The sequence below is a fragment of the Eurytemora carolleeae genome, unplaced genomic scaffold (assembly GCF_000591075.1).
Source record: "Eurytemora carolleeae unplaced genomic scaffold, Eaff_2.0 scaffold852, whole genome shotgun sequence".
Lineage (NCBI taxonomy): Eukaryota > Metazoa > Arthropoda > Copepoda > Calanoida > Temoridae > Eurytemora > Eurytemora carolleeae.
In genome coordinates, this window is record NW_019396756.1 from 114316 (window position 1) to 135046 (window position 20731).

Sequence of the window (20731 nt, forward strand, 5' to 3'; positions counted from 1 at the left end):
TGGTTAAATTGCATACACTTTTCAAGATACAAGTACAAGATTAGTTTAGTCTTGATATTAAAAAAAGAGAGGATCAAGCATTAATCTCAATATCCACCATTCTAAAGTTTTCAGTTCAGTTTAATTAACCCTTAATTCAATTATCTCTTTAAGAATTGGTCAGAAATAACAATCTTTTTTTGTTTCTAACCATCTACCCAATATATTTTTTTTTTATTTATATTAAACTGTATGCAAATTCTTTCAGAATGAATGGTAAACCTCGTTTTGACGGTCTAGGGAGGATTTCTTAATTTTTAATCTTTTATACGACCAGTTCATAAAAAAATGTCCTGAGCTGGGAACTTTTGAATGGTGAATATCGGGATTAATGCATTGCTTGATCCACTCTTTTTATTAATCTCTAGATTAAATAATGCTTGTTCTCCTCTTGTTGTTAATCTCCAGATTAACTAACCGATCGGGATTAAGGATATCTAAATTTTTCAAATCTTAGCCCTTGGGAACTCTTTCATTGTGGATATCAAATAATTAACTTATGCACTTCTTCCTTGATCATTTAAAATTTTGTCGTCCAAATATTTATTTACGTTTGCCAAAAATGGGGATCCGAAATAATCAAAGATGGGACTACGAAATAATCAAAGATGGGACTACGAAATAATCAAAGATGGGATTATGAAATCATCAAAGATGGGACTATAAAATTATCAAAGATGGGACTACGAAATTATCAAAGATGGGACCGCGAAATTATCAAATATGGGACTACTACATAATCAAAGATGGAACTACGAAATAATCAAAGATGGGACTACGAAATTATCAAAGATGGGACTACGAAATTATCAAATATGGGACTACGAAATTATCAAAGATGGGACTACGAAAAATGAAAGAAGGGACAGTGAAAAAATCAAAAATGGGACTACGAAATAATCAAAGATGGGACTACGAAGTTATAAAAAATGGGACTTCGAAATAATCAAAAATGGGACTACGAAATAATCAAAGTTGGGACTACGAAATATTCAGAGATGGGACTACGAAATAATCAAAGATGGGACTACGAAATAATCAGAGATGGGACTACGAAATTATCAAAACTGAGACTACGAAATAATCAAAGATGAGACTACGAAATAATCAAAGATGGGACTACGAAATAATCAAAGATGGGACTATGAAATAATCAAAGATGGGACTACGAAATAATCAAAGATGGGACTGAAATAATCAAAGATGGGACTACGAAATAATCAAAGATGGAACTACGAAATAATCAAAAATTTAGTACGTTTTAGTACGTTAGTACGTCAAAAACGATAATTTTCAATTCCTTATTTCTTTGCAACCTCCATTGTTTTGGAATCTGATATTCAACGCTGTACATTCTATTATACTGGGTCTTTGAAAAACCCCGATTTTTGAAATCCTTTTGAATTAAGATTTAGATATCTAAGCTGCAGTCTTAAGTTAGTCTCCTCAATAACAGCTCAAACCTGAGTCCTATATCTCCAAATTCTTTAATACGCTGGATCAAGATAGACAAAGATTAGCTACCTACATGTCGTTCTTCGGTTTAAATTATCGGTCTCTTGAGACACATCATGACAGGTCTCCAATAAAAAATATATTAAAATTTACTAATGTGTCTCCAGTGACTTCTATTCAGACTCTTTACATCATAATTAGATCCATGGATAATTATCTAATATGTACTTTAATTAGATTTGTTGATAAAGAGAAATGGAACTAAAGTGACCTGTACTCTGACCGGACACAATTTATTGCAAAACAAATCTATTTTTGAATTAAAGATACAAAGAATTCTTGAAGTTGGATTCAAGCTGGAGCAAATCCCAACATTCTTTCCTCCCGTATAAAATAAGGGTTAAAGAGACTGTTCCCTTTTTCTATTGAAACATTATATTGTGTAGAATGAATTCCTTGAAAGAGGATTATAAAAACCGCAAATCAGTAGAGTCGGATTCTGGAACCAGAGAAGACCTACTCATCTTCTTCTCCTTTTATATCCTCATAATTCATTATGTTTTTTTATCTAGAAGCAATAAGTGTTCTTCTAAAATGTCATCATTTTTGTAAATGTCCACAAATGTCCATAAATGTCCATAAATGTCCATAACTCTCTATACAGTGTTTTGTCATAATTTCGAGGATTTGTTTAACCAACGCATAAGAGAAACTATATATTATTAAATCTATAGAAAAATTTTAATTAAAATAGATTCAATGTTTTTAAATTTATCAATTATAAGAAACGGGCGATTACAGCTGGCAGAGTTTTAATACGAAAAATGTATAAAAACAAAGTATGTATATATATCATATGTATATTATTATTATTATATTTATTTCAAAATTTGAACAGTTTAAGTATTTTGGAACCGAGAAACAATCCCTTTAAACTGTGCTATAAAATAACATCACTGAATTTAAGGAATCTAGGGAATCTGGGAATAAAAACAAAGATACTTTCTTTTAATCTATTAGATTCAAATATCCACATGTTTAATTCAACGGCTTGGATTTAAGAAAAGAAAGCAAGTTCAAAATGTATCCGTGTGCACAGAGAGACCCATAACACGGTGGAATAGGAAGACGACAATTCAGCAGTTGTATATCTATTGATATTATATATCAACCAATAATACCAGTTATTATTATGTATTTCTCTCTCCTCCATAGTGTTCTAGTTTCCACTTGGGAAACCAACTTTTCCTGTGATTTCAATTTTATTTAAATATTGTGTTAAAAAACAATAACAAAAATTTTAAACTTTAATTAAATAAAAAGGTTAAATGTACCGTATATGACAATTGCTTTCTTCTAATAGTCACAGAGAATTAACAACAAACATTTTTGAGGCCAAAAGGAGGCCAAACAGAAAAAAAGTAATTGTGGTCCCGTAGATAAAGGGTGGGGATAAATTAATCACCCCCCCCCCCTAATAAATTACGTATATATGATAGAGAAAGATGGGAGCAAAATAAAGGAACAATAAACGATATAAAGTAAATAAACTCACTTTATGGAGATTGGTTAAAGAGGAAAGAGGTTGCAACTTTTGAATGGACTAAACTCCTTTAAAATGATAGAGTTGTAAAACTCAAAATCCCTTGAAATTGTTAACTTAATTTAAAGGAAATTAAGTGGGGGGATGGGGGGGGGGGAGACACCAATTTGAATGATTTTTCCTTGAGTACATTATCAAACACTATATAACAGAACAGAAACTTTACAATTTTTGGATAAAAAAATAATTATTGAAATGTTTAAACAATAATACTTTTAAAAATTACGAATAAGCTTCAAGATATGTCATAAGTTTAATTTAAAAATCTTGTGGAATTTAATGAAACTTTCTAAATTAATGAAAAGTTTAGAATCAGCATGAAATATGTGCATATGTGAAATACGAAGTCTGTCAGAGCGTAAAAAAAATACTAGAGTCTTCCTTCTTTTAATTTTTAAAATACACACAAATTTGCAAAAAATTGAAATGCAACATATGACGTTGAAGTAGACAGTTAAAGTTAAAGTTAAAGTTTCGGAAACTCACTGTTTCGACCAAAAATGTGAAAATAAAATTTATCCGGCTACATACAGTCGTCGTATGTATCAATTCAATGAACACGACTCTCTATTTCAATTTGATTTTTATTAAAGGGACTGTAAAGGAAAAATAAAATGGGGTATAAGATGAAAGATGAAATCTGATGTTCCTGTCTCGAGAAAATTAATATAAAAATACGAAAATTCATATACATATATACAATTTTGTATAAAAGTAGTAGAATTAAACAGATCATATTCAGCAAATACGCAACCAATATAAACACGATTATATCCCAAAGGAGCCAGAGAATCTCGGGTTTGCAATTATTATAATTTTTTTAATTTAACCTTGCATTTTTAATATATATAATTGATAATATTACTACATATAGTCCGTATTATGTCAACAGAACTTCAGCCAATGGCAGTGTAGTTTACTGGTCACGTAATACAGACAGCAGAGATACTTACACGATTACACAAACAGAAGTTGTCAATTTACAGCTTATATTTGTTTACAAGTAAACTTGTAATTTGAAAAAGGCTTATTAGGAATTAAAGCATGATTTAAAAAATCGTCTTCATTGTATTGATATAATGGCCGATCATTGTAGTAGGTATTTAAGATTTATTTTGGAAGTATAGCTCTGCAAAAAGAGAAGTAATTATTGAAAACATATGAAAGATTTAACGTGCAATTTAACGTGCAATTTAACGTGCAATTTAACGTGCAATATAACGTGCAAATTAAACGTGCTATTTACTTTAGCTGGACGTGATTTTTGACCTTGTCATTACATTTTAGAATCATGAACAAAAAACATAGAAACCTATATTTGAAAATAATTGAGTTGAGATAAAAAATTTCAACGCCTTGGGAGAATATGAAAAGTTTGAAAACTTATTAAAACTTTAATTATACATCAGACTACTTCATATTTGCAGTTTTATCACTTTGATGTTGGACTCTAGCCCAACACACACGAAAAGCAACATATACAGCGTGTCCCAGTAAAAATGCGAACAAAAGGGACTGTTAGCGTGTCATTTTCCGTGGAAAGATGACACTTCCCCAGTTACAACAGTACGCTTTGTCTGATCAAGTATAAAATCTATATGCATGTTTTTGTTTATTTAAAATGTTAATTTTCAAAAATGGAGAATCTCACAGAAATAAAATCTTTTCGAGTCAGTAAAATGACGTAATCGTCCTCCTGTTTACCAGATTAGGGTTTATCGTTGTAAATCAAGCATAGCTAGCTAATCAGGAAAAGTCACTTGCAATTACGCTTACAGTCCTTTTACATGACGATATCAGAATCTTTGTCAGTCCTTTATATCTAATTAAGAATGATTGTTTTCTATGAGGAAATTATTCTAAATGAATTGAGTTTTTGCAACAAACTCTGATTTCCTAATTTCTTTATCTTTGCAACCCTATGTTGTAGACCTTAGATATTTCAAACGATAGAATATCATCTCTTCAAATCCGGGCCGGCCCATAAAACCAGTTTATGCAGTGTTGGCATAATTTCAAATATTCATGTACATATAGTCTGCAATTCGGGTTATTACGAAACGTTGATTAATACACCCATTTTGTCTTTCTCAAAAACGTCTTTACTTTTAAATGTGTGGGGAGTGTGGAGTTTGTAAGGATTATGGAGTGCGTAGGGGAGAGCAGATATTTTTAACAAAAAATGCAAATTATTTTGTCAGATAACCTGCTAAAATTTTCGAATATTCACGAAAATTGCATTCAGTAATAGGAATTTTTTTAATCGATTCAATCCTACAGTGGTAAGCTATTATATCAACACAATAAAGACGACTTTTTTATTTATACTTTTGATTGTAAACAAACTTTTTCGAATTATATGTTTATTATTCAAGGAGAAGCTTTTAAATTCACAGCTTATCCTTACTTCCATGTGTATCCATAAATATCAATTAAAATGGAAATAGAAAGTCGTCTTTATTGTATTGATATAATCGCTCACCACTGTAGTTCGAAATTTCGATGTCCCTAATGGAGAAATTTAAGTTGCGTTGTTGGAATCAAACACAACATTTTCTGGAATTTGACAAGATGATACTCTATCTTTCAAACAATGAATGCTGCTTCCCGAACCCAAGGAAGGAGGGAGGGCTGAGCCCCACTCCCCCCTTGTTTAGGCTTGTTGATTCATTTGATACACCGTCCTGTTTGGCTCTCTAGTGTCTAGTTACCTAAAAGTCTACACAGTACTTCAAATGAACCAGCATTTTAATGAATTTCAAGTGTACAATTAAAACACATTGTATAAATCACAGAAGGGGAATATCTTCTTCGCTGTTTAATTATTAATATTATTAGATTCACAAATAAAGGAATTGAGTCTTTGCCACAAACTCAAATTTTTAAATCACTTTATCTTTGCAACCTGGTTGTGGAAACCGATAGTTCAAATTGAGATTATTTGATACAAAAAAATTCATCGTTTAAAATATATAAGGTCTACGAAATTGGGTATAGGGATTTGAAAATCATAGTTTGTGGCAAATACTCAATTCCTGTAGAGCTGATTGATAATATGAAAACAGAATAAAGATACATTTGATTAAAATATTTGAATTTTTCATGTTTTGAGAACTTTTCCAAGGACATAAAGTTTTTATCTTAAAATGGAAAATGTATTTTCAATATGTAGAAATTGTAGATAACAGGAACCTGTCATAATATCAAACTTAAACAAATAAATCTAGCAGCAATCATAGCTTGAAATATTATAATTAAAAAATAAGAGTTTTATGTAAGTCTGTAGTTAGTTTTTCAAAAAGGAACTGAGTCAAACATTGGTTTTCTAATCCCTATTTCTTTGCAACACAATGTGTCTATAGACTTTAGATATATCAAACTTTAAATCATGTGAGATCAAATTTAAGTCATGGAAATATCAAAGGTTAAGACCGTCAGATTGCAAAGATATAGAGAATATAAAGTTTAAGTCTTTTGAGGTATGCCAACATTTTCTCTTTTCATTATTCCCATGTTTGACGAACCTTCTTGCAGATTTGACAAATGGTTTGCATGAATCAACAATTTCTGATTGTCTACGGTATACTTTAAGTTGAAGCGGACCCAGGGTTTATATCCATGATTAGACTTTAATACAGGGTTATTACAGGGCCTAGAATACATACAAGACAGGGTACAGACCAGCTAGAAAATACGTGGGATCAAAGTTAAAACAATCCCACAAGGGTTAAACCGTTTTCACTTATCTGAAAACCGGTTTATTGAGGTTTAAGAAGGGAATTTTTCTATAAAAAATCTTTTTTTTTCATTTAACGATCATATCGTCGTTTCGATTTTCTTTTAAAAAATCGATGGTATAGTTCGATCGTTTCAATAAACGATCAACAACCCTAAATCCAGTTTACACAGGTTGAACAAAACATACTTCATAAATATTACAATTAGAGTCATACACAGGATGATCCACAAAACATGATAGTTGTTGAGAGAGTTTGATGATCGTCTTTAATATTTTGAATAATTCATTCTTTAACATTCCCCTTTCTCCTTTTCCCCTTTTCCCCTTTTTCCCTTTTCCCCTTTCCCCCTTTTACCCTTTTCCCCTTTTCCCCTTTTCCCCATTTCCCCTTTTTCCCCTTTTCCCCTTTTTCCCTTTTTCCCCTTTTCCCCTTTTTCCTTTTCCCACTTTCACCTTTCCCCTTTTCCTCCTTTCCCCTTTTCCCCCCTTACACCTCTTCCCCTTTTCCCCTTTCCCCTTTACTATCTTCCTTTTCCTCATTTCCCCCAGTTAAGTCCCCCCCCCCCTCCCTCGTCATTCGATGGTTTGCTCCTGACTGGTGATTATTCCCTATTGAGAAGAGAACTATGTTTAAAGAAAAAGATGATTGAAAATATTAAGTTTCATAATGTTTGAAAGAGGGGGTAAATAGAGGGGGTTTGGGTAGGGTAGGGTGTGGCCCCCTCCATCTTATACTTTTCAAGTTTAAATGTTTGAATTTTGTAAAATTTTGTTAAACCAATATACAAATTTTCCGATTTCGATCAAATTTATTTTATTATAAATTTAGAAATTGGATAGGGGAGGAGGGGAAGAGATAAATGGGGGGGGGAAGGGGGGAGTGTCAATTAAAGAAAGATTATTGAACAAGATAGCATTCCAATCCATTGGTTGTTGGATAGATTAATAGATATTGGAGATATTAGATAGATAGAAAGATAGATAGATATTTCAAATAGATAGATTGATGGAGAGATAAATAGATATATAATAGACATAACGTAACGATAGCACAAGCCACGAATTAGTGGGCAGCCAAAAAACATTAGACAAAATAGTTTGCATAAAAAACAGAATTCTAAAATGAAAAAACCTTACAATTAAAATTCAGCACCTAAAAAAATAAGACAAGCATGATCATTTTTGATAACATTATATAATATAACTATTCATATCAGGTCTTTAAATTTCAGTGCTTTAACTTAATAATTCATAAATCAAAAATTCACGTTTAAAAAAATAGTTTGAAGTTTTTGACAATTTGTGTTTTCTATTGAATCTGAAAGAAGCGACAGTCAAAGTTTAAGTCCTTGAGGGGTTTAATATTGATAGAATTGAATTCTTCAGTTTCTAAATTCAATCTAGAATTTAATAGGTTTTCCACTCACGCTAAACTAAATCTGTAATTTAATAAGTTTTCTATCCACGCTAAACTAAAGTCATAATATAATATGTTTTCCTTCCACACTGAACCACAATAAACCAAAATAAAATCTTCGCTTTGTTTTTGTTTCGTTTTTCAAAAATATTTGATAAACCAATATTTTTGCTCTAAAAGCAGAGATACGTACGCGATACGTTAGATTTGACATAAAATGAAAAAAAGTTAAAAAACGTTATTTCCCATCACTGCATACTTATAGTTTCCGGATCATACTATAAAGTTTCCGAATATTACCACACAGTTTCCGGATCATTTCACTCACCGGATCATATCACTTAGTTTCCGGATTATACTATAAAGTTACCGAATCAGACCACTCAGATTTCCGATCCTTCAACGTTCTAATCCACCCACCACCACACACAGTTTCAAAATACCACCACACAGTTTCCGGATCCTACCAGACAGTTTTCGGATCTTACTACTTGGATTCAGGATCCTTCCACGTTCTTTAAGATACAACCATTTAGTTTCTGGATACTAATACGTAGTTTCCGAGTATTACCACTCAGCTTCCGGATCCTTCTTACGAATCCACCCATTCAGTTTCCAGATCCTACTTCGAAGATTCCAAATCTTGCTACTCAGTTTCCGGATCCACCCATTCAGTTTTCAGATTCTACTTCGTAGTTTCCGAATCTTTCTAATCAGTTTTCAGATCCTTCCACGTTCTTCCGGATCCACCCATTCAGTTTCCGGATCCTTTTTCGTAGTTTCCGATTCTTGCTAATCAGTTTCCGGATCCTTCCATCGTTCTTCAAGATACAAACATTTAGTTTTCGGATCCTGCTTCGTAGTTTCCGATTCTTGCTACTCAGTTTCCGGATCCTTCCACATTCTTCCGAATCCATTCATTCAGTTTGCGGATCCTCACATTCAGGTTCCGGATCCTACCACGCAGTTTCCGCACACCCTTTGTTTTCGGAATTGAGTTTTTTTTATTAAACTAAGTTTCCCCCACTCAGCTAGTTCTATAATCTGGAGACCTCTGTAGGTCTGTAACATTATTTTTTATGGAAATTATTATTTTATTTTTATTTTCATTGAGTTGAACCAGACCTTTCTATATTCTTGATGAAAATATTTTGAAATAATTTGGAATATTTTAAATATATCAAATACAGTTGGACTCTTAAAACGTTGTGAAAGGAGAACGAAATTTAATTATTTTCAAAAAAGTTTAAAAATCAACTCATTAAGTATAATTAGTCTGTCTAGAATTGATTTAGTTCATTGGAGTATTTATAATAAAACTTGAGTCTTAGAAGTCATCTTCATGTTTCACAGTTTTATGGAAACCACTGTGTATATGTATAATGATATTTAGATGTTTAATTTAAAAGTTAAATTAATTTAATGCTTGATAATAATTTAATTAATAATTAATAATTACTAATTAATAGAAAAGTTTCTAATGTATAACTCAAACATGAAAATTCACATTGATTTTTGCAAGAATCGTGAAAAAAGTTCAGAATTGATTTTTTTAAAGTTTAAAACCAAAACAGGACACAATAACAATAATGTTGTTTGATTCAAGATTGAAATATACGATAATGCATTATATAGATTAAATATTGATTAAGTATTGTTTTAACAAAAATAAACTGAACAATTTTTGCAATTTTCTAATTCCTAAATAGCTTTGCATCCTGATAATTTATGGCATAAAATTAATTTTGTTTTGTTTAATAATTTTTCTCAGTCAAAAATATTACGCTTTTAAAGGAGAATGTTAAATCTATGAGAAATTACTAATACAATTGTTTTCATCCTAAACACAAGCTCAAGAATACTAAGGAATTCTGTCTTTGCCACAAACTCAAATTTTTCAATCCCTTTATCTTGTTTGCAACCTGTTGGTGTGAACCTTTAATATTTCAAACTTAGATAATTAAGTTTAACACAATTCATATTTTGAAATGTCTAAACTCTACGACATATTGCTACAAAGATATAGGGTTAAGATAATCAACTAGTTTGTAAAAAAGACTCGCAATTCCTTTACTTTGATCCGATGTGTTACTTATGGTTTACTTAAATTACACCATCATGTTGCAAAAATATTGAGTGTGTCGATTATAAAGTCCTGTTAATAAATGTAACTTTTATACCGATTACAATTTAATCTTTATTTATGTTGTTCATTTCTATTTTTCATTAATCGCATAATTATATCAAACAAACTAATAGCTTTCCTTTGAAAAATAATTCCATGACATTATTCTAATGCGCTCCGAGTTTAATTGTATGCTCTTTCATGTTTTAGGATTAATTGAATTATAAATGTAACATTAAATTGTAATTTACAATTAATCTAAATTTCGTTTTTTTTTAATAAAAATGAAAATTTATTCTTAAAAAAACTTTTAATTGTTCGACATCTTTGTCACAAAAAAAGTCAAAATGTTCAAGCTTTTTCAACAGTCTCTTTTATTATTGTTAATCGTTTTTGAAAACGATCGTTTTTTTCGTTTTTAAATCGTTTTCAAAAACGATCGTTTCGGGTTCAGAAAAAACGATCGTTTTTTAAAACGACCCACTCGTTTTGAACTTTAAACAAACGAATAACGATCGTTTTTTATGCGATGGATTTTTAATAACGATTGCTTTTGAAAAAAAGCGATCGTTTTAGAAAAAAATTGTAAAGACAATTATGTTAACGATCGTAAACGAAGGGTTGTTGTTAACGATAGTTAACGAAGGGTCGTCGTTAATGAAGGGTCGTCGTTAACGAAGGGTCGTCGTTAACGATCGAGAATGAAACGACGAGTTTTATAAAAACGATCGTTTTTAAAAACGATCTATTCGTTTCCGATTTTTCGTCGTCGTTTTCATAACGAAACGATTGTTTTTCAAAAAAAATGAAAACGTTAACATCCCTAATTTTATATGCGGCCATTTTCATAATTTAACAAGATGAAAAGGAAGCCAATGTGACGTGAAATTATTATAGAATCAAATAATTTAATTTCGTAATCTTAGGTTTGATAGACTGAATGAACGGGGAAACACACGATAACATCTTTCTGATAATTCTTAACAATTGAGATCAGGGAAAAGACTCTTTAAACAAATGGGTTTTAATCACACTAAACTTTAAATCCAAATCGGCCAATTTGTAGTGTAAAAAAACGAAAATAATTTGTTTATTCAAAGTGATTATATATTTTCCAGGGGGGGGGGGCTTAGCTACCTCTCCGTGTGTATTGGCCTGAGTGTACACTTTGTATAGATTACAGATAAAGGATGATAAGAGATTATGACCTAATAATACAGTACAAATATCAATTATGCAGTACGCTTTCAGAGTACAACTTTACAAGTGTATGGGGAGGTTTGGTATACTAAAACCTCGTTCATATTTTCTCGTTACTTATTACATATTACTTTACTAGCTGGAGAACCTGACGGTGCCCAGGTCTAAATTATTACTCAGAGTTACTCCCGCCGGTTACCCGCCATTGTTAATATGATTATGAGTATAGATGAAGTAATCAGCGTTGCCCGTAGAATTTAGAAACAAATGAAAAAAAAATTCCGAATTAAAATTTGTTTTTAAGCTATTTTACCCGTTAAGCCAGCTATAGCTAACATCATTTAAACAAATATTTAAATGTGCAAATAGCATTATTATAAAGACTACATCAATGTAAAAGTTCGTTAGAATATCATAACATGTTTGTAATTAAGAGAAATAATACATTTTTTGTACATCAGCAACCCAAAGCCCTTTCCCCCCACTATAACCCACTCCCTCCCCTTGAAAACGGGGGTACGGGGGGGGGGGGTGAAGGGAAATGGGCTGAACATTAAATTCTCATTTGGATATATTCATAATTATAGTTCTAATTTATCAATCAGAGGAACGTGAAGGTTTTAAATCAAATAAATACGAGTTACTACAAACTAAGGTAAAATGTATGCGACATCAATGGTACGACTTTGTGACCTCGTAGCTCCTTTAGTTTGGGTTTTACGCCCACGTTTAAAGATACGTACAATCATTCGGTTAAATATATTATATATTTTAAACACTTCTCAAAAGATCTCTAATAAGAGGAGTTATGATTGAAAACGTTCGTCTCAATTATACGTGTAATTTACTTTAGTGTAACGTGGGCGAATATAAATCAAATACATATGAGTAGCAGGAGACAACCGACATTCGGTATTCCGATACAAGAATCTACTATTTCCTTTATATTTTAACTTTGCTCATTTTTAGCGAATTACTTTGTCTTGACTCTAATCGACATATATTCTTTGGTGGATTACTTTGTCTTGACTTTATTTGACATATATTCTTTGGTAGATTACGTTGTCTTGACTTTAATCGACATATATTCTTTGGTGGATTACGTTGTCTTGACTCTAATCGACATATATTCTTTGGTGGATTACTTTGTCTTGACTCTAATCGACATATATTCTTTGGTGGATTACGTTGTCTTGCCTTTAATCGACATATATTCTTTGGTGGATTACTTTGTCTTGACTCTAATCGACATATATTCTTTGGTGGATTACGTCTTGACTCTAATCGACATATATTCTTTGGCATGGATTACTTTGTCTTGACTTTAATTGATATGTTTTCTTGCAGAAGTTCAGGGTTAAAAACAAAATGTTCGTTATTTTATTCCCATGCTTATTACGACTTGGAACATGAAAGCGTACTTCAAGAGGTATTCTCGATTAGCATCGATACCCTTTAAACTCTTTGACTGCTCATCGAGGACATCTCTTAAATGATTTAAAAATTTTTTGTAAATATCTACAAATATGCTGCCACTTTATTTTAGCTAATTATTAATATTCCTTAAATATAAAAAGCTTCCAAGTTGCAAACAAAATGTTCAACAATTACTAAAGTTTCGTTGATAAATAAGGAAAATTTTGTCATCCCTGATAAATCAAAGGTTAAAAAGGGTACAGTTGGGATTCAGGGACGCCCTTTTTATACTGAATGTCATATAAAGATTTAATGTTTACAGTCTCTTTATTATGTTTTTAATTTTTATTTTGTCTTATTAGAACAGATTTACATGACGATAAACATTTTTATTTAAAAAAATATATAATAATCACACAGTTAGTTGGGTAGGGGTGAATACGGAAGGAACTTGAAGCAATGCCCCCCCCCCCTCACAGAATTACACTTATTCGAACATTGTTGGAATCTCACGTGCAAAGCTTGGTAAGTAAACTAGTCTGTAAGATAATATAAATTATTTTAGAGAAAACAAGAGATTTCTGCAGAGATGGTTCCTCTACATTTTACGGGGTCTAGAGCAGTTAGAGCACTTATATTTAAACCCTTTTTCTTATCAAGATTAGGGCATTCTAAAAATACAATTAATTCAACCAGCACTGGGAACTTTAGAATGATAGATATCCAGATCAATGCTAAATCCTCTCTTTTTCTTAATCTCTAGATTAACCTAATCTTGTACTTGTATCCTGAAAAGTGTATAAAATTCAACCAATCAAATTTGAGTATCAGAAGACGGGAAATTTCAAATTTTGCGCGCCATTTAAGATTGAAATACAGAAACACGGGAGGGACTCTCTAATTTTGAAAAACCGGTTTCCAAAAAGAGTGGATTAAGCAAGAAATTAAAAGTGTCCACAATGGATATTCGGATTAAGCAGTCGGGATTAAAGGTATCCCATTCAAAAGTTCCCGGCCAGCTTAAGTACATCAAGTAGTAATGTATATGTGGGAACATTTATATGTTTGAATTATCAAAAAGAAAAAGTTACCCTGCATTCAAATAGAACTTTAATAATATATTTGGGAACTTAACATTTAGCCGGGATAATAAAATGGATAGCCGGGACACCCGGCCCATGGACTACCAGAGTGAGAAGCATTCGGTTTCTTTATTTGATATTAAAAGTGGGTTAGTCTTCAATTTAACAATCTTAAAACTTACGGATTTGTTTATACTTTACTTTTACATTCAAAACATATATGCCGACAAAAAATATTTTTAAAAAAGGCTAAAAATTTATGTTTAATGAGTCAAATTGTGATCGAAAGTCACAGCTTTCTAAAATATTGACAAAAGCGTCAAATCCAACTGGAGATAGAGACAAGTAAGTGGGTACCTGGGATTGGGCAGCGGGGACAAGAACGTGGGTACCTGGGATTGGGCAGCAGGGACATAAAAGTGGGCACCTGGGATTGGGCAGCAGGGACAAGAAAGTGGGTACCTGGGATTGGGCAGCAGGGAAAATTAAGTGGGTGCCTGGGATTGGGCAGCAGGGACATGAAAGTGGGTACCTGGGATTGGGCAGCAGGGACAAGAAAGTGGGTACCTGAGAGTGGGCAGCAGGGACAAGTAAGTGGGTACCTGGGAGTGGGCAGCAGGGAAAATTAAGTGGGTACCTGGGATTGGGCAGCAGGGACATGAAAGTGGGTACCTGAGATTGGGCAGCAGGGACAAGAAAGTGGGTACCTGGGATTGGGCAGCAGGGACAAGAAAGTGGGTACCTGGGATTGGGCAGCAGGGAAAATTAAGTGGGTACCTGGGATTGGGCAGCAGGGACATGAAAGTGGGTACCTGAGATTGGGCAGCAGGGACAAGAAAGTGGGTACCTGAGAGTGGGCAGCAGAGACAAGTAAGTGGGTACCTGGGAGTTGGCAGCAGGGACAAGAAAGTGGGTACCTGGGAGTGGGCAGCCGGGACATTAAAGTGGCTACCTGGGAGTGGGCAGCAGGGACAAGAAAGTGGGTACCTGGGAGTGGGCAGCGGGGACAATAAAGTGAGCAGCCAGGACAATAAAGTGGTCCTATATTTTCCCGGCTCAAAACCTCTCAGTAAAAAGGCTAGATTATTATACATTTTTTATATGCATCATGTCAGCATATCAAGTCTATACGCAGTGCAATACACTACACTTTTTTGGTGCATTAGGAACAAAATTCTAATAAAACCATTTAACTTTTTTTCTAACTTTCAAGAATTCTCTTACATTTTGTGGGACACCTTATAGAGTTGGGTTTAAATGTTGTTAGATTCAGGTTGATGGTTGTTTATTTATATCCCAGGGCACTTTATACCCCTGTATCATTTATTTATTATCAAGCTCTTTAGAAGGGTATTTAGCTATGTTTAAGATATAGATAGATAGATAGTTAGTTAGATAGATAGATAGATAGACAGATATATAAATAGATAGTTAGTTAGATAATTGGATTTTTAGATAGAGATATTTATATATATATATAGGTAGATATATGAATAGATATATAAATAGATATATCTATAGGTACATGAATAGATAGAAAGATAGATAGATAGATAGATAGATAGATAGGTAGATACTATCTTGATCTTGAAATATACTGATTTATATGGGAAGTATCCTTTGTCTTTAAACATTTTCAAGGAATCCTTCTAAGATTAGAATTATTGTGAAAGTTTTTAAAATTTGAAAGTTGAAAAGTAATTATTTATAGGTGGTTAAATTTAACAATTTCGAGAATCAGTAAAAGTTTTAAAAAGTAGTCAAAAAGATAGTTACATAAAAAGCTAGTTGGACAGAATATATAAAAAAAAAATAATAAATAACATTTTTTGATAAGATATAGATAAAATAATGTATAATCAGATAGTTCTGTAAAGAAGAAGATCCAGGCTGCTTAAAATAGTCGCATTAATTTTCAAATAATGGGCCTTGGTCTTTCATTTTATATCACTAAATAGAAATATGTGTGCATTTTTTGGGCATAGCTCTTTTTAGTTAAATTTAGTTATTTTTTAAACCCCCCCCAGCGTATCCTGGTTTTCAAGTATCCCAGCGGGGATAGGGTTAAGTAATTGGCAAAACTATTTTAGTAAAGAATTAAAAACCATTGTCATTGTTTGAGAAGTAATTAGCTTAGTGCAAAAAAATACATTTGAAAAAATTAAATAATTATACAAACAGATTAATTTTTTTCAGTTATTTTTGAAATTAAATTATAAAAAAACTTTACTATATTACATTATATGATTATATAGGTACCGATTGTGTATTTCTTTCACGCAACCTCTCACATCAATTACAACTAAAAAATCTATGTAATAAAACAAGACATTCGTACATATATATTTTGCGTATAGCCGGCTAAACGGCTGGACGGATTGGGCTGAAATTTTTTGTGGACACTCATGGGTGGCCGGGGGGTTTTATAGGCTAAAAAAATCGAAATATTGTTTTCAATTTTTTTTTACGGGCAACGCCGGGCCCTCCAGGTAATTTGTATTTATGATTATTGTGTAATTTTTTTCTGTCTCATCTCAAAAGTTTTCTCCTCTATATAAGTTTTCGAGTCTGGGATTTCTTATGATAATTATATAATTATAACACTGTCAAGATATAGATATATTTGCTTATTCTGATCCTAAAGGGACAGTCCGTAGTGGTTTAAGTTACCCTCCAGTCCAGTCACGTACCTCTGCCCCTTTAGTAAAAGTAAATTCAACATATATGAAGCTAGGTACAGTACAAACTGGAACTGAAAAGGTTGGCCCGGCTAGGAAATTCAAATGTACTACGGCTGCCGTGCAGTATACTGCCAGATTCATACTGGTTTCACACTGGTTCCATTAAACTTAAATAGCCTTATAGATATCGTCTTCAAGTCATGAAAAGTGTTTAATTCTGGCACCATTCTAAAAAATTCTAAATATTTAAAAACTAGGCTTTTTCTATTTCAACTTTTAATTGTGGTTTTATCTGAGAGTAGTTTCTCTTTGTAAAGTATATTGAAAAAAAAATTTGCGGAATTCATAATATTTTTTCGTGCATTTTCAAAATTTTACAAAAAATTACTTTTAAATACAATTTTTTGAAATTTTGATCATTCATGAAACTTCCCCAAGGTCACTTGAGGTCCCACACACACAAACAGACAGACAGACAAGCAAAGTATGTAGATAGACTGAAATGTACTGTCTGGAAATCAATTTTATTCTGTGGTGTTTTCTAAAAGGGGGGGGGGGAATACGTATATATATTAAATATATCCTTATCCCTAAACTTATAACAGGTTAACGTCATGAAACCCAGTATCGGAAACCGGGTTTCACGAATGGGGTTAGGCAATTTTGTAGAAATAATTATATATTTTGAGACATATTATATTACATAGTTTTATATTCTCTCTTTATTTTCTATTTCTTGATGTAAATCTATAAAAATATATAAAACCCCAAAAAAGAAAACTTGGAAGGTTTTTTCAACGATAAGGGTAAAATTGTTATACTATTCCTTAGGGGTAATCACAGTTTTTTCTTATTTTTAAAACCATGTTTATTCATATGAATAACTGATGTGTTTGCACGCAACTTGTATCATAATAATATCTTATTCATATAGTTGACTGAACTAAGCTAGTTTTTCTACTGCTTCATTGCTTCCTTTCCTACAGTTAATACCAATCAATTATTCATGTACTGCAATGTACAGATGGGCACGTTCGGCTTTATTTTCATTTCGTTCGTTCATCGTTCGTGAACGACTTATTTCGCTTTTTTACAATTGTTTAACAATTTATACAGTTTATACAGTTTATACAGTATATATACATATGCAGTGTATACAGAACATATACTTATGCAGTGTATACAGTACAAATATATATATGCAGTGTATACAGTACATATATATGTGTACTGTATACACTGCATATATATATATATGTACTGTATACACTGCATATATATACAAAGATTTAACTTGTCATGTCAAATTGAAGTAATTCGAAGGATTAAAGTCTTTTATGTTTTCAATCAGAACTCTTTTTATTTAAGAACTGTTGAAAACAGAAATTTTGAAAGTTTCTAATAAACAAATCAAGGAATTGAAGTCTTTGCCACAAACTCGGATTTTCTAATCCCTATATCTTTGCAATCCAATAACGTAGACATTAGATATTTTAAACTATGAATTCTGTTAGATCAAATTAAGTTTGAAACATCAAAGGTTTACACACTATCATGCTGCAAAGATATAGAGATCAGAAAATTTGAGTTTGTGGCACAGCTTTAATTCCTTTGCTTTTCTTAAACTAGTGCATACAATCAAAACTAGAGAAGCTTTAATGTTACAAAGTCGTAGCAGTATTGTCCCATTAGGTTGAGCGCCCCTTCCTGTCTGGTTTAGTGAAGCTCTACTGAGAGAAAAAATGTTTTAAATTTCTGATTTGCAACGGGATACATTTTCTCTTCTTATTAACTTGTACGTAAAATCAAATATTAATTTACCATTACATTCTCATGGTACATAACCTTCACACTTGCGCCGAGAGAAAACAAGTTGACAGCAAAAAATGATTTTAATATGCGTTTGTGGAAGACGATATTTTCCACCTCTGGAAGTCTCAAGAGTTCCGCCAAAGCCAAACCAAATATATTCAGTTTTTCTCACAGTTTTTTATCTCAAAGATATAGACAAAATATATAGTTACTGAACCAGCCTAGCCTCGTTATTAGATTCCGTCCTCACGACTTCTATACGTTTTTTGATTAAACTTAAAAAATAATAACTGGCACCCTGTATTTGTATATTTGCAGCATTTTTAGTAGCTATCTGATTTTTATTTTATTTTTCTATGTAAGAAAGCTTCTTTCTGTTTCATGTAGTATTGATATCTAATCCTTTACATTTGCGCAATATATAAAGATTTATCATTGATACCTACATATCTGTTCATGTTTATATATACAGGCTAATATATCAGTCCAGTAGAGATACACCAATGAAAATAACTTTTAATGAATACACAAATATATATAATAATATAGTTTTCGATTTTTAATAATGTAAAATCTGAAATGTGAAATCCAGTTATATGAATAAAATATAAAAATAAAGATAAAATAAAATTCAATATATTTGGATCTAAAAAACAGATTTAGCTAACTTTATAAAAAATCTCTGATATAGCTAACTTTATAAAAAAATCTGATATCTGACTTTATAAAAAAAACATATTTAGCTAACTTTATAAAAACACTGATTTAGCTAACTTTTAAAAAATATCTGATATAGCTGACTTTATAAAAAAACATATTTAGCTAACTTTATAAAAAACACAGATTTAGCTAACTTAAAAAAAAATCGGATAAAGCTAACTTTATTAAAATCTGATTTAGCTAACTTTTTAAGAAATCAGATTTAGCTAACTTTATAAGAAATCAGATTTAGCTAACTTTATAAAAAAATCATATGTAGCTAACTTTATGAAAAATCTATTTAACTAACTTTATAAAAAATCTGATAAAGCTAACTTTATAAAAATCTGATTTAGCTAACTTTATAAGAAATCAGATTTAGCTAACTTTATAAAAAATCATATTTAGCTAACTTTATGAAAAATCTATTTAGCTAACTTTACAAAAAATCTGATATAGCTAACTTTATAAAAAATCAGATTTAGCTAACTTTATAAAAATCAGATTTAGCTAACTTTATGAAAAATCTATTTAGCTAACTTTACAAAAAATCTGATATAGCTAACTTTATAAAAAATCAGATTTAGCTAACTTTATAAAAATCAGATTTAGCTAACTTTATAAAAAAATCTATATAGCTAACTTTATATAAAAAGTAAGATTTGACCAATTTAAACCTATAGGCTTATGCAGAAGACAAATTGTTATCAATATACATTTACATATTGGATTTATATTTATAAAAAACATTTGTGTAAAATTAAAGTAAAAAGATGTAATTTTACAAATTTATGGGGTGCAATTTTATACGAATGAATTAGAAATATAATTCATAATATAATGTTTTTCACGGGACGTGTAAAATCAGTTGCACTTCAAACTAAACTAAATTTTACATTAAATTGAAATCTTACAATTCTTAATCGTGATGTTGATCTTAAAGTTATATATTTAAGGTTTTTTCTTTAATTTTTTAATTTGGTATGTATATTTTTAGTAAAATCGTTAGTTAACAGGGGGGGGTCAAATTGACCCCCCCCCAGCGGGAATAGGGTTAAATAAACAGGGTATAGGGACTCTTTTTAACTTTATTTACAAAAAATGGATGATAAAGTTTTGTTTTTGGTATAATTTGATACAATTTTTGTTATTGATAAAATATTTGATAAAAAATATTTATTTCAAATATGAAGGATGACGGATGAAGGATGAAGGCAGTCAGAGGAAATGACCCCAGCCAAATTCATGCATTAAATGTCATTGCTGTTAAATACTAGGTTTCTCCCCCCCCCCCCACCCCCTCCTCCTCCTATATTACTCCTCCTCCTTACATGTTACAAAACATACACTTTAAAGTATAATTCTTTTAATTTTTCCTTGAACTCTTGCATGTTTTTAAATACAATTTATTGTCTTCTGTAGACATTTTACCAAGAAAAAAAAAGTTTAGGTTATGAAAAATT